The following is a 9,664-nucleotide window of genomic DNA, read 5'->3' as shown; positions in this document are numbered from 1 at the left end:
GTGTTGACTTGGTAAAGTAAAACTGTGAATACGTTTGCTTTAAAGGGTATTTTACAAGCTGAAGAATAAACTTTTGTTTGTATCTTTTCACATTGGATTTTACTGATTTGATTCTGATTCAGTTTTGACTCAGACAGTCAGAAATATTATAATTTTGATCATTTATCAGTACATATCCATATTTTTATATAAAAACAAAGCTGACACTTGTGAGACTTCATCAGAGGTGTGAGCATCACAGCAGACACCTTTGTGTCAACGTAACTGAGGAGAAAACAGAAAAACATGAAGGAGATTTTCCTGGCCTGTTTTTTTTATAGCAGATAAAATATTCTGCAGTTGTTAAAAAATGGAAGAAAACCATGAAACAACATATGAACATTACCTGATGCTGCTGAGAGCAAATTTACAGAGGTTTTGTTGGAGACCCAGCTAAGTGTTTTGCAATTTGGTATAGTTTGTAAAAGTTTTCTTCATACTGAACAGCAGAAATTAGGCTTTCTTGTCAGAGGTCATTTTTGAAAAAAAAAACAACAACCCCTAAACAGTGGCCTACAGCGCTGTAAACAATGGTAGACTGGTGCGCAATAAGCAAGCAAATAATTCAGAAAACAGAGATTTGAGATGGGAAACTGTTCTTGAAGTACACTGAGAGAGAGAGGGAGAGAGGGAGAGAGAGAGAGGGAGAGGGCGAGAGAGAGAGAGCTGTGCAGGAAGTGCCATTTTATTGTGGTGAAAACAATAAAATCACAAAACAGACAAAGTAGGAAGTGTACTTTTCATCCTCTTTTGCTGCTGGTTCAGTGAATTCTGGTTGGAGAGTGACGAAACCTACAGCTTCAGAATCTGTGAGATGTTGGATTCCAACACCCAACGGCATGTATATGTACGTGTCGTCGGGTGAACGGAGGGATGTGTTTGTGTCTGTGTTCACATCTTTGTGGAGAATCTGTTTACTTGCTCTCATTTGCTGTTTTAGCTGTTTGGTGGTTGTTGAAATGGTTTTGTGAGTTTTAACCTGAGATTCTGGGGTTTGTGGCAAAATACATTTATATTTAAAAATCGATTCAGGATTTAATGAATCAATATCACGTTATTTAAGCTAAAATTGATTTTAATCGGAAAATAAATTTTTTAAACCCACCCTTAGGCGCACCCCCTAGGGTTGTTGAGAATGACTTCCAGACAGATGGACAAACCGATGGTGACTAACCAACCGGACAAAGAACACGACCACAGTGATAGATGTAGCTATACCGAGTGATAGCAACATCAGGTAAAAGGAGCACAAGAGCTCAAGAAGTACCAAGGGCTGAGAGAAGAGCTTGAACTGTCTCTGTCCAGAAGAGCACAGTCCTAGGAGTCTCTCCCAGGCCTCTGGTAGAGGACCTGAGCTTGAAGGATAAAAGACCGCCTGCAGGGTGAGAGGGGATTAAAAAAAAATTGAAGCTGTAAACAGCGATGAGAGGGCCCCTGCACTACCAGACCCGCTTAGGTTGTTCTGTGCTGTGGTCGACTTGACTTGCAGCTTGGGTGTGCTGTGGGTCAGCAGAGTGAACACCTCTTATGCCCACTAGGTGGCAATGGAGAACACCCACTAACTGTGTGCCCTGATTTATATCATGCCTCAAACCACCAACTGAGCCAATTTTACACAGGTATCTGTACTGCTACCTAAGTAAAGAATGCCTGGTCTTTTGCCACCTCTGCATTTGCCAATGTTATGGGAATGTTCCCGACTAGCGGAGAGTGCAAAGGAACATTAGCAAAATAGCATGCTAACCCATTAATCTCTTTTAGTAGTACAGCCTTATGCTCCAGCTTAACACAACTAAAAGGAAGGGGGCACCATCTTGTGGCAGTATTATGCAATTGTGCTTTAATTCACAAAGAGGCAGACAATTTCTTCTTCTATGGCATTATGAAAGTAATAGTGGGTCAATGTAGTGTCCAGTCTGGCCTCAGTCTAACATAAAAAGAAGAAGAGAGAAAACTTTTCTTTTTTACAGACTGTGATCATGACCTCTTGTCAATTATACTGAAAGAGTTGAAGCCAGTGAAATAATAAACACAAATATGTTGCTAAACTGATGTATTTTAGTAAACATGTCATTTAATGTCCCTTCTCTGAACAGCTGCGTATACACCCACAGTAAATGAACAATGATGAGCCTGATTCCCTGAATGTGATTTTGTTAGATGTTATGAGAGTGTTTTTCTTACTTACTAAATTATTCTGTCATCATCCACTTTAGTTTTATCTTCTGTGGGCTTTCAGGTCCTCTGGTGTTGCTGAAATGACAAGTTCATTCAACTTATCAGGCATGCTTTAGCTGCTCCTTGTGTACCTTGCTCCCCCAGAGTACTAATATCATCTCTCCTTGTTTTCCCAGTGTGGATCCCTCCTTTGGCCACAAGAAGTGGATCCCTGTTCATCATTACCTCACCTGCTGCTGCAAGAGCTAGTTGCTTTTCTTGGGGTGGCTGTGGCTCAGGAGGTAGAGCAGCTCACCTACTAATCAGAAGGCTGGTGGGTTGATCCCTGTCTACAAGGCAATTATATTTGAGCAAGATACTAATTCCAGTGCATCCACCAGAGTGTGAATGTTAGAAAGCACTTACATAGAAACAGTATGAAAAAGCCTGTGCCTCCCCTAGTCCTGAAAATCCCCATTGGTTCTCATTGCTGTTACCTGTAATCATTTTGTTAAATTACAACAACTTTAGAAACGAATCATGGTCAACATACAACGCATACAAATCAAATCAAATCACTTTTATTGTCACATCACATGTGCAGGTACATTGGTACAGCACATGTGAGTGAAATTCTTGTGTGCGAGCGTCACAAGCAACAGAGTTGTGCAAAATACAATAATGTAAACAAGCAAAATACAAGAATGGCTACATCTGAAACTAATAAATATATGTACAATATATAACATCTAATGTGAATTGCAGAAGCATCAAGTGAGGATTGATTTCTTTTTTGTGGATTATTTTTTAAGTATATATGTTTTTTTCCCTTATTTTTAACAGGCTTTAGGTGCATAAATGTAAACAGTCATTGTGCAGCATAAAAGAGGAACTTAGTGGCCAAAATACAATTGTTCACTATCTATGGAGCATGACTTAGCTTTTTCTTAACTTTTCAAAATGTATCAGTGTTTGTGAACAATGACCTGTATCGACCTTTAGCATTGTTGGTGGCTTTCCAGATGTACACACACATTCAAGACAAGCTGGATGATCGCTCTCATCTTTAGTCCAAAGGATGTGGGGTTCATGTTTTCCAAATATAACTTTAGATTTCAGTTTGTCTGATTATAGAACAGTTTTCCACTTTGCCTCAGTCAACTTTAAATGGGCTTTAACCCAAAGAAGATGGTGGTGTTTCTGGTTTCTGGGTTATGGTGCCATCATCATGGCATCATCTCTACATGACAGAGCTTTGACCTGCATTTGCGGATAGCACAGTTAGCTGTTTTTACAGACAGTGATTTCTGGAAGGGTTCCTGAGTCCATGCATGGATTTTCAGGTTTGCCACTTGTGGACAGAGTTTGTTCAAGATTGTCTGAATCGTTTGATTTATGTACTGTAGATAAGATATTGAAAATCTTCTCAATTTTTCACTGAGGAACTCTGAAATTGTTCAATTTGTAGACGGGTCATTGATGTGACATGGCAATTTCACTGTCTTACCAGACAAAAACGAAGCTTATACGTAAGTTCATTAAGGAAGATCTGTAGTCACACATCGATCTGCTTCCTGGATGATTTGGATGCTTTGCATCACTTTCATGCTGTTAAGCTCACATCCAATCATCTTTCTGCCTGCCTTCTTCAGGCCAATCAGACTCCACTTGGCATGCTTTAAATCTCACTGCTCATCTGTCACTCTCCCTTGCAGTCGCCTCCCTGCAACCCACCTCCTCTCCCATGTTACTCAGGCTCCATCCAAACCTCCATCTTCATCGCCATCACTAGCGTCTAGACTGTGGGAAGTACTTCCCTAATTCTTATCACCACTGGGATTCAATTTTGCTGTCATGGCCCATCTGAATCTAATCACCAAATAGTTTAATTAATTTCTGTATATCAATAAATCATGTTCAGTTGCTTCTAATGATCTCTGCTTATTGAAATGTTAGTTAATATTGTCCTCATTTAAAATGCTGCAAATGGTTCAAAATTTATGTTTTACATGGACGTGTTAAAAAAATACTTTATTTTTTAAAAACTTTGTGCCAAATACTTGGCCCTGTGTGAAAAATTCAGCCTTTGTCTCGTCAGTTCATTTTTCTTTAGATGTTGTTCTGGCTTCTTTTGTGAGCTCATGCATGAGTCGTTGATGTCTTCTTGGAGTAATTTTGGTAAGTTGGCCCCTAATTGAAAGATTCCCCACTGCTTTCTTCATTTGTGTATAATGACTCTCACTGTGGTCACTGGAGTCCCAAAGCCGAAGAAGTGGCTTTGTAACCATTTCCAGACTGATAGATGTCAATGGCTTTAAGTGATTTTCTTGATTCAACAGGTCTGACAGCAATCAGTAACCACATTATTTTCAAATATTGAAAACACAATGACAAGAAGTCAGCAGACTGGAGGTGTTTATTTCCATCAAGCACAATAGTTTTTTCTGGATCAGTGTCATTCAAACTCTTCCAGGAAATAGTTTTTGCAAAAGCTTAAAAAAATAGAAAAAAACAAAATAAATGGTTGGAAACTGTTTCACAGAAAGCACGAGAACAGCGGCTCATAATAACAATGTGAATGAAGACAAAAGATATAAGACACGAAATATTATTCAAGTATATATCTGGCATGTAACTGGTGACCTGTTGAGGGCGTACTCCTCCGCTCGCCTTCTGACACTTGGGACTACACCCCTCCCCCTCCTTCTCCCCCCACCAAAATGTTTAACCTGATTAAGCAGGTAAAGCAATTAGAAGGATAGGTTTTCCATGTTATATTATTCAACACTTCTCTTTAAGTTTGTCCTTGTAGTTTCTTTTAAGAGTTGGTGACATCAGAGTTGAAAAGTGTCATTTCACTATCTTTACCCTGTACTTAGATTGTTTTGTACGCTGAACTTGATGTAAACTGAATACAAACTATCCAGTTAAGTTATTTCTTTGAGGTATAGTGCACCATTTATCAAACCAACACTTCAGGCCAGGAGCGCCACCTTTTACCTCCGTCCTGTCACAGACTTCCCCATCAGGATTTTCCTCATACCAGTTGCTGGTATGAGGAACCAGTTGTCTGGTTCTTTGTTGTTCCAGTAAATCACCCTAAGAGATAAAAACAAACAAACAATAATTGCTTCAGTGAAAACTGGTATTTTTAATTCCGGGAATAAAAAACTATTTTAATAACAGTGAAACTTATTTATTAGTGATGAGCTGCTCACCCACAACCATGCACCCTCTTTTGTAGTTAAGTGTTCTTTTCTAAACACTAATATAGACTTAAGTGTCACCTCAGCTGGTACAATCCAACTTTTATTATGCACAAGTATTGGTTAGCATTGCTGCCTCACAGCAATTTCAATTCCACCATTAGTACTTCACAGCACTAATGTACAGTAGTTTACAATTTCACAGATAGTGACAGAAGTTCATGTTACAGATAGAGACCATTGTGCATTAATGCATTCATCAGAACAAATGAAAAACCCATAGTGGTAGTATATCACTTTTATCCAGATCAGTAGATGTTTAAAGCGTGGAGACTGATTCATGCTGTTTTTATAATATACTGCAGGGGTGCAGGGGAAGGTAGGACTGAGTCCCCAGGAGGGGCAATTGCAAGCCTTGAATGAAAATGTGTTTTTGTTTTTTTGCATTTTTTTTTTAAATTTCTTGTAATATGTATCATAATTGAGACAAATGATGCAAAATGGTTATGCCCACCCTGCACTTGGACTCAGTCACCTACACAGAATAACTGCATTAGCAACTTTCTGTCAAAAGAAATGTGCGCAGACACAATGAACAGGCTAAGAATGATTTAGCAATAAGCAGAATCAGTGACACAATCGAAATAACTCACACAGCTTAACACCATCAAATCCTTTAACTTCAAAAAGAGCCAGAGAGAGTGAAGCAGCAGCAGGTCTGTCTCCAAATGATGTGACTCAAACTGAGATCATGTAGCACCAACCAAACGTTATTCCAAGCGATCCCTCATTCACCTGTAAGCTTATCAACACTAACACCAAATGACATTAAGCTTTATTGTATGTTGGCCCAGTGGTTCTTAACGGGTGTGCCATGAGGTAAGCAAGACATTTTGAGGAAGTAGGTGTTCTTCAGGGAGATGAAACAGCATTTTAAAATGCCACAATGAAAAAAAAAGAAAAATGTAGGGAGTCACATATATTGTCTATAACAATTTTTGTTGCTAGTTTTAATTAAATGTGAGCTGCAAGCCTACACTCTTGCCAATGTTTTCATGTCTTGTGTGTGTGTGAATTGTCTTGTGTATTGACTTTCAAGTATCTTTCATGTCAGATGTGATTTTGTATTTGATGAGCGCGAAATCGTCTCTTCACAGACTTCCTGTGGCTGCAATAAAGTGCTGAAGTCAGAAGATGGCCAGTGCATTTGTGAGCTGACAGCACATATAAATTCTGTTTCTTTGGTAATTTAAAGCAGATCAGAAATGTTATTGATTTTAAATAAAGTTTATGAATAAAAGTGTTTAAACTCACAGAAGTAGAACGTCAAAAAGACAGCAGTTGCCAGGAGAACACAGACAACCACCACCGCCCCTATTTTTGTGGTGACCATTGACCCTCTGTTTACTTGTTCATGTTGAGGTTCAAAAACTTCGTCTGTTGAATATTTAGAGGAGACAGAGGGTGGAATAATTAAATAACACAAAATAGTGTAGCTGTGTACAGGTAAAAGGACTGTAATATGATCTAGTATTTATGAGTTATAGCATTTAAAGGTTGCAGGACCACAGCTGCAAAGAAACACTGACATGCTAAATAAGGGATAACTACATGTTGAATACATCACAAGCCCCAATCGTTCCTGTTTTTATCATTTTCTAAGTTACTTTAAACTTACAATTAAATGTCTGTCTTGGCATTTTCTCCTATCAATAAAACTTAACAAAGTCTGAATGCTTGTATTTTGCAAATGTGCAAAGTAAATATCATCATCTAGACTTGCAGCATGATGATAGATTTTAAGATATGTGCAGATGATCCTGTTTTTATTCCAGAATAAACATATTATGTTCAAATAGCTTTTATACAGAACAAAAGAAGAGTCGTCTTTACCTTCCCCCACATCGCTGTCTGAATGGCTCATCGTTTCAGGCTTAAAGATCCTGAGTTCAGCGTTAGTCCAGCTGTCTCTGAATAATAGAAGTACTTTAATAAAGATTTATGTTTTACTGAAGCTTTTGACAAAAGCAGAAAAACACAAGTACTTGGCGATATTTCTCCTGAAGCTATGTTTGCTCTTACCTCTCTTTAGGCTGTTCAAAAGAAACACTGTACCTAATTTTCATGTTTCACAACTTTTTCATGAATCATGATAACAGGGAGGAGACTTTCACCACAGTCTACTTCCTCATATTTGAATAACACTTTTCACAAAATCCATTTTTATACATTTCATGGAAACTACTGTTCTTTTGTAAATTAATAAAAATAGCACAAGGACCACAGCCCTGCAGGCGCTGCAATCTTCTCCAGAGTTTGATTGCAGGACTCACAACCTTCATCTCTTTTCCCCTTCCTCTTTCCAGTTGTTCAGCACCAAGAGCTCAGACAAAAAACTGACATCACCAGGAATTAGGCAGAGAGCTACTAAATCCAAAATATAACCTCACAGTGGATAAGGAACAAAAAGAAAAAGTAGCCTTCAAAATAAAACAGGAAAAACTCAGAAGACAAAAACCATATAATCATTTTCCAGAGAGGACTCTCTTTTAACTTGTGGATTTTACATTTTAATCAACTATACATGCATGCATGGTTGATAACCCACTATCTTCTTCAGGTCATCTTCTACCTTTACTGGTCTTGTGGTCTCAGCGAAAGCTCAAGAGAGACAGAGTATTCTGAACTCTTGTCTTTCCTCTTTCACTACTAGCTGTCAATCTCACTCACACTGCATCCTGTAGTCATGAAGTCACAACTGCTCTCCAAAGTTTTCTTTTTACCATTACATTGTTGTCTGCGTATGACAACAATGAACTTGAGTGACATCCCATTTTCATCTGAAAGGTGTTTTATTGAGTTCAGGTCAAGACTCTGTCAGTCTTCCACACCAAACTCACTTATAAATGTCTATATGGACCTTGCTTTGTGCACTGGCAGCAGTCATGTTGGAACAGGAAGGGCCAGCCACAAACTCTTCCCACAAAGAGCATTAAATTGTACAAAATATCTTGGTATGCTGAAACGTTAAGAGTTCCTTTCACTAGAACTAAGGGCCCGGGCCCAGCTCCTGAAAAAACAATCCCATTAATGTACAAACTGTAGCTGCTGCCTCTGTCCTCTAGATGGAGCTTTAATAACTGAATCAAGACCATCTGCTGGATTAAAATAGGAGGCTAGAGGCAGAGATAAGGTGCAGACTAACCAGGCTTTTATTCACCAAGATTAACAGAAAGCAAAACATAAGAAAAACTAAAACAATACAGCACAGAGATGTAGCAGGACAGTTATCCAAAGTGTAAGTCACTTGTTTTCCAGCCATAGGACCTGAGCACCTTGCAGTCATTGTTTAAACCATGAACTTCTCTGTACACCAAAGTATTCAAGAGTCAAATGTAACGCAGAGAGAACAATGATCCCAGGAACAGCAGCAAATCTGCAAAACAATTCTGAAAAGGAAAATAGTCAACATGTTGCAATGGCCCAGCCAAACTACACACTTCAGCAGGGCCGTGCAGAGAGGTTTAAAGGGGCGGGTGCTCAAAGTTAAAAAGGGGCACATTGAACCAGGCTGAATAACAACAACACACATTCATCAAGAATCTAATATGGGCAACAAGGCAAAGCAAACGTAGCCAATGTTTTAGCTGTTGAGGGGTTGCTGCTGATAGTGCTGGAGGGCAGGGCTGTGTTGATCTGAGACTGTAGACAGTAAAAAGTCCATAGGAGAGATGGTAGCTGATTAAACAAGTATCATGAGATAATAACAAAATGCAAGGATTGGTGACAGCGCTTGGAACCATAAGGCAACAAAAAACTGTGAGAAATAAATTAGGCTCTGCCTGTGAATCACTCTTTGCTTCTCTTCTTCCTTCCATCCCATCATTTCATATATCACTCTCCACTTGCTGTCTATGTGAGAACAAGGAACAACTTGCTATTGCAATAAACTATAATTTAATTATCCACACTTAACAACTCCAGCACTTAATCTATAATAAAATGATGACAGAAAAATGTTATAGCACTGCCTTTAGTAGCCTCACACAGCTCCTACTGTTTCCTCCTCATGTCCTTACCAGGCATGTCTGGACAATGTTATATCATGAGTAATATTTTTTTTTAAAAATCCATCTAAATAAAACACACACATGCACGCACACACAGTGACATTTTAGACCTTCTTCAGAATACTGTATATACTATGGGCATCATGGTGCTGATCCAGAATCTTTTTTTTATTATTATTTATTACTAGAGCT

The sequence above is a fragment of the Mchenga conophoros genome, linkage group LG22 (assembly GCF_057382185.1).
Source record: "Mchenga conophoros isolate Kocher_MC1m ecotype Shallow Benthic linkage group LG22, M_conophoros_male_GT1.1, whole genome shotgun sequence".
NCBI lineage: Eukaryota > Metazoa > Chordata > Actinopteri > Cichliformes > Cichlidae > Mchenga > Mchenga conophoros.
Note: the sequence above shows the minus strand (reverse complement) of the source record.